The sequence below is a fragment of the Arvicanthis niloticus genome, unplaced genomic scaffold (assembly GCF_011762505.2).
Source record: "Arvicanthis niloticus isolate mArvNil1 unplaced genomic scaffold, mArvNil1.pat.X pat_scaffold_1249_arrow_ctg1, whole genome shotgun sequence".
In the NCBI taxonomy this organism is placed as follows: Eukaryota; Metazoa; Chordata; class Mammalia; order Rodentia; family Muridae; genus Arvicanthis; species Arvicanthis niloticus.
In genome coordinates, this window is record NW_023045246.1 from 10,569 (window position 1) to 15,852 (window position 5,284).

The following is a 5,284-nucleotide window of genomic DNA, read 5'->3' on the forward strand; positions in this document are numbered from 1 at the left end:
TCTGCTTATGAGCCCACTGAGGAATCCAGAGCAGCCTAAACAAGGTTCAGGAGAGGGCCAGGAAGCCTCTGGTGCCTCTATCCTAGCATCACAGATCTAAGGATAGAATTAATAAGAGACAGGCTGCTGGTTTTCTGAACTTAGGTTTTTCTCCCCAAATAGACTGAGCACAAAGAACAGAAGAGGGCAGTAGAAAATTCAATACCTGCTGATCTTGCATTACTGACCCTTGAAGAAGAATCTTTCACATGGGTTGTGTGGTTTGCTATGGTGCTCATGAGGCAACCATGAACTAGAATCCTTTGTTTTCTTTTCATAATCTTACTCAAGACTACTCTGCAAGTTCATGGGAAGGCAGGTAAACCAAATGTCAGCTTCCAGAGTTCACAAGGCCCAGAATCATTAGGGCTGCATCAGCCTGTAACAAATGGATAAAAATGCAGTTTTATGCACAAACAGAGAAGAGTCTGTTTTAACAATAGATGGTATTTGACATCCATTTTTTGTCTACAGTGACAACATGCACACTCACTCATAGACATTTGTTTGAGGTGTCCACCATGGGCCAAGCACATAAGTGTCCTGTAGGGCATCCTCTTGTGATAACACCAGTCTATCTTCTCCTGACTTCATTAGGGAGCACTCATTGTGTACAAAACACCTACTCCCTAGTATTTAATCCTCAACACCCTGCAAAATAAGCACTTCCCTCCCTTTTTGACAAAGAAATAACAAGGGTTCTTTGAAGATGTCAATGTTCATGGCTCCATCAATACAGAACAGAGTCAGGTTTCACATCCATTATGATGTATCATGGACATCTAGCCCTTAACAAGTACTCTAGAATAGTGGCTACATCCTAATTTTTATATGATTATGTATTTATATATGATAAATTATGTATATAATTAATATGATGTCATCCATATATATATATATAATACCTGATCCCCAGGATGCCTTAGTTAACAGACAGAGATAGAGTCCAAAGAGAGAAAAATATAGAGCTCAAAGAAAGAATCAATGGGATCATGTCAATAGATGCAGAAAAGGCCTTTGTGAAAGTCTAACAACTTTTCATGATAAAAGAAGGCAGGAATGTATGCACATACTTCCACATAAAAATGGCTATATTTCATAAATTTATAGTCAAAATTATACTATACATTGGGGAATCTCAGGCATGTCTACTAAAATCCGAGTGCAAACAGTGTGCCACCTTCCCTCTTGTTTACTACAACCCTTTAAGGCTTAGCTAGAGCAAGAAGCCATAGGGATGAGATAAGGGAGATAGAGATGAAAAATCAGGCTACCTTCACTGTGTACCTAAGAGACTCTAAGTACATTGTGGCCATGTAAAACTTCACAAAGGAGCAGGATACACAATTAATTATACTAGAAGTCCAATGCGCTATCCATTGCGCCACAGAGCCCACCAGGATACACAATTAAATAGTTGCAGCTTTTCTGTGCAGTGATAACAAACATGTTGTGAAGGAATCCATTCACAAGAATCTTAAGTGAGTAAGTAAATAACTAACTTGCCTTGAATTAAGTCTAACTAAGTAAGTGAATCAATTACACAATGAAAAAGTATAAACACAGAATAAAGAAAATGCTGGAGGTCCAGAAAGGACTCCTCATGGTCCTGGACTGAAAATCATTAATGTTGTGTAAATGCCTCTATTATCAAAAGCCACCCACAGACTAGATGTAATCCCCATCAGAATTCCAAAGCCACTCTTCATAGAAACAGCAAACATATCCAAGGATTTCTATTAACACAAAAGACAAGGCATCATGAATATTTAGTGATAAAAATGCTTTAGATGTTATGTGCTGAAAATATTTTCTCATCATTCAAGGGCACTGGCTGCATTTGGAGGGATTCCATTTCAGTTCCTAACATCTATTTAGGGGCTGCCAAACATCTGTGACTCTAGCTCTGCAGGATCCTTTACCTACTCTGAACACATCAGGCCAAAGCAAGCATACAATGAACTTACATAAAGGCAAAATGCTCATAAAAGTTTTTTTATAATCATTTTTAAAGACTCAGAGAAATGAAAATCACCCATGTTGATTCATCTGTCTAGAGTCACAAAGCAAGCCCATTTTTGGATCTAGAATGTGTTCTTCTATCTCTTTATCCAAAAGGAGTCTGTTCTTCCAGAGAACAATGACTGCTGAAAGCAGGAGGAACAAAGGTCACCTCCTCTGCCAAACCAGCTCCCATGCTCATTCTTGAGAACCTGGTGACAATTAGGTGCAATGGCCTGTGCAGGAGATTAGAACACAAGTATAGCACACTCTGGGAAGGGATGGCTATGGGGTGAACATTTTCTAGTGCCCTCCATGCTGTGGGCTTTCTCTTCCCCAGCTGAGCTATGTCTGCTGTATTGTCAGGGACCACTCTATCAATGTTGGAACCCGCACTGCCAAAGGCTTTGGGGGCTAAAATGTTAGAGCCCCCACTGCCCCAAGCTGCTCTGGTCCACAGATCAGGGTTCAGCAAGAGAGACAGTGAGGACGGACATGAAGAATGAAGACCAGACAGAGTGTGATTCAGTCCCATTTATTCCTCAGTCTCTCTTCTCTCCAAGTAGATAGTTCCCAAGTCCCAAGCTCCAAGTCCTGAGTTCCTAGTACCCAAATCTCAAGTCTCGAGTTCCTAGTTCCTAGTTCCTAATCCCTAGTGCCTCCAAGTTCCAAGTTTCCCAGTCCCCTCTTCTGTCTGCCTCTCACCTTTTATAAGTCTCACTTCTAAAGTCACACCTTTAAGTCATGCCTTTAAGTCTCGTCTCCTAAGTCACACTTTTAACTCACACATTTAAGTCATGTCTTTAAATCTCATCTCTATGGCACACCTTTAAGTCACATACACCCAAGTGAAAATCCTGGGTATATAAAACAAGATGTTATCTGAGTGTGCTCAGCTGTTGCAGTCTGTTGAATACAAGTCTCTTGTCAGGGTATATGTCTCAAGATGGCTGCAAGGATTATAGCCACTTTCTGTCAGCTCCCCACACTGTATGAGCATTAAAATGCTCATGAAGCCACTGTGCAGCATTCAGACTTCCCCCTTGACATGAGTTTGGTATGTATTAAATGGGTGCCTTGCTTTTCCTCTGAGGGGTCTAAACCCTTAGGTGCCTTGTGTGGAATCTTAGAGAGTACATGTCTATTAGCTTTTACAGATGTTTAGTTCCTTAATGTAGCAGGATATTTTTTTACTACATTCTATTTGCAGTGAATGTTGGTGATTGGACAGTAGAAGCCATAGGTGGAATGAGGATTTAGAAGGAAAAGGAGGGGGACGAGAAAAGAGGATGGAGATAGGAAGCAACATGGAGGAAGAACCATGGATCTCTACCAGTTCCCGGTAACAATTTTTATCAAAAGGTTAGATATTGGGTAACAGTTCTAATTGATTGGTTATCTTGTGTATTGATCATTTCCAAATATAAAAATTTATTGGATAATCTTTAGCATTAAGTGTCTTCATTCTACCAGGAACCATGAGCATGGCAAGTATTGTCTGGGGCTCAACAGAGAACCATGAGGGTGATAGGATTGGCCCCAAATCCATGCTTTGGGGCATGGTCTCCTTGGAGCTAATTGACTGAATCACACTGCCACAGTTACATCTCGTGGGGTGCTCTTGGCCTCTGGCCACTTCTAGTGCAGGAACATGGTGGGCAGCACAGATAGCTAGCAGAGACAGGAACATGGTGGGCATCACAGATAGCTAGCAGCGATGGAAGGTGCTGCAGCATCTCTAAACACCACCTGATATAGATGGTGCCTAATGTGGGACACAAACCCATGATGCTGGGATTAAGAGTCCCATGCTCTACAGACTGAGCTAGCTGGTCCTCTGAAATGAGCAATCTTTCATGCTTTGCTCCTGTATGAATCTTTGGGCATATTGAGAACAGTTATTATAAAATGCTGTCTTATAATTCAGAGGTCCAAAAACAGGTGTATGCCACCCTGGATGTTTGGACTCTCTTCTGAGTATGGGGCATATCTCCATTGTCAGGACCTTTATATAACTATAGGTAAAGGATCCCGGGAACGAAAGCAAAATTGCATGCCATTTCTGTCATAACAGATGTTAAGACTTCTTGACTCCATCTGTGAGGAGGAAGCTGGCCATTCAAGCTCCTTGGGGAGAAGAATCCAGTACTGGGTTGGCCTCAGACACGTTATATTCAAGCTGCCTATGACTTCATAGCCCCAAACTCTCAATGCTACTTTAACTTCTATATTTTCTTTAAATTCATTTTTACTGTTTACTAAGAGCTGGAAATCTAGAAACCACAGGACACAGAACCAAGAATTCTCCATGTTTCAGTTGAAGGACCCTGAAGAAGCAGCCTGTCATCCACTGTGTAGATTTAATCAGAAACATGGAAGCTCAAGGAAGACACCAGAGTTCTCACTATTAACCAGGTGAATTATGCAGTAGAAGTTTAGTTTGTTCTCATTTTGCATGAGGGGAAATTAGCAAGTTGGACTGACTAGATTGTGTCATGATCTAACTTGCAGGTGTGCCAAGAAAGCTCAGTGAAAAGTTTGGGCCCAGCTCTCCCAAGATGGCTGTTATCCAACAGAGTAGAGTCAACTCAACAGGTAAAATGTTCCAGTGGGATCCCACATGTCCCTGCTCTCCAGTGCAAACTTGTCATTGACAGTCACTAAAATTACAGGCTGCAGAGAATCTTTAAAGACTCCCTTCACCTAAGCCTGTGCAGGATCTCCTCGGGTTCAGATTCCACATGCCCTGCCACTTCCATCTGAGTAAGTGCCCTGAGTAAGTAGAGAATCAGAAGTTGGCTGGGACCAAGGCAGGCTGTGGGAGGAGGAACTCTGACACTGCATGAGGAGTTTCAGCATCTGCCATAGTGACACTGAGCTCTGACAGCCTCTCAGCACAGGGCACTGTGTTCCACATCAAGTGCATTTTCTTCCTGGGATATTCATTTCCTTAAGGTCCTAAATTACTTAATTTTTATAAGATGTCTGTTAATTTTAATTTCAATTTATTTTTTTGAACTAATTACCAAATTTACTTTATCATCCATAAGTTGTGTGGTGTAATTTCCAGAGGATTTCAGAAGTAATCCTTTGTCTGCATCTTGAAAGGTAGTGAGTGATGTTTTAACTTTAAATTTAAACATAAAACTTAATGTTGCCTCTGTTGATTATATACCATAAAAGGAAGAGTGTTGGTATACTGGCTTCTATAGTATGAGTACTTAGAAGTTCAAAAAGCCTTTGA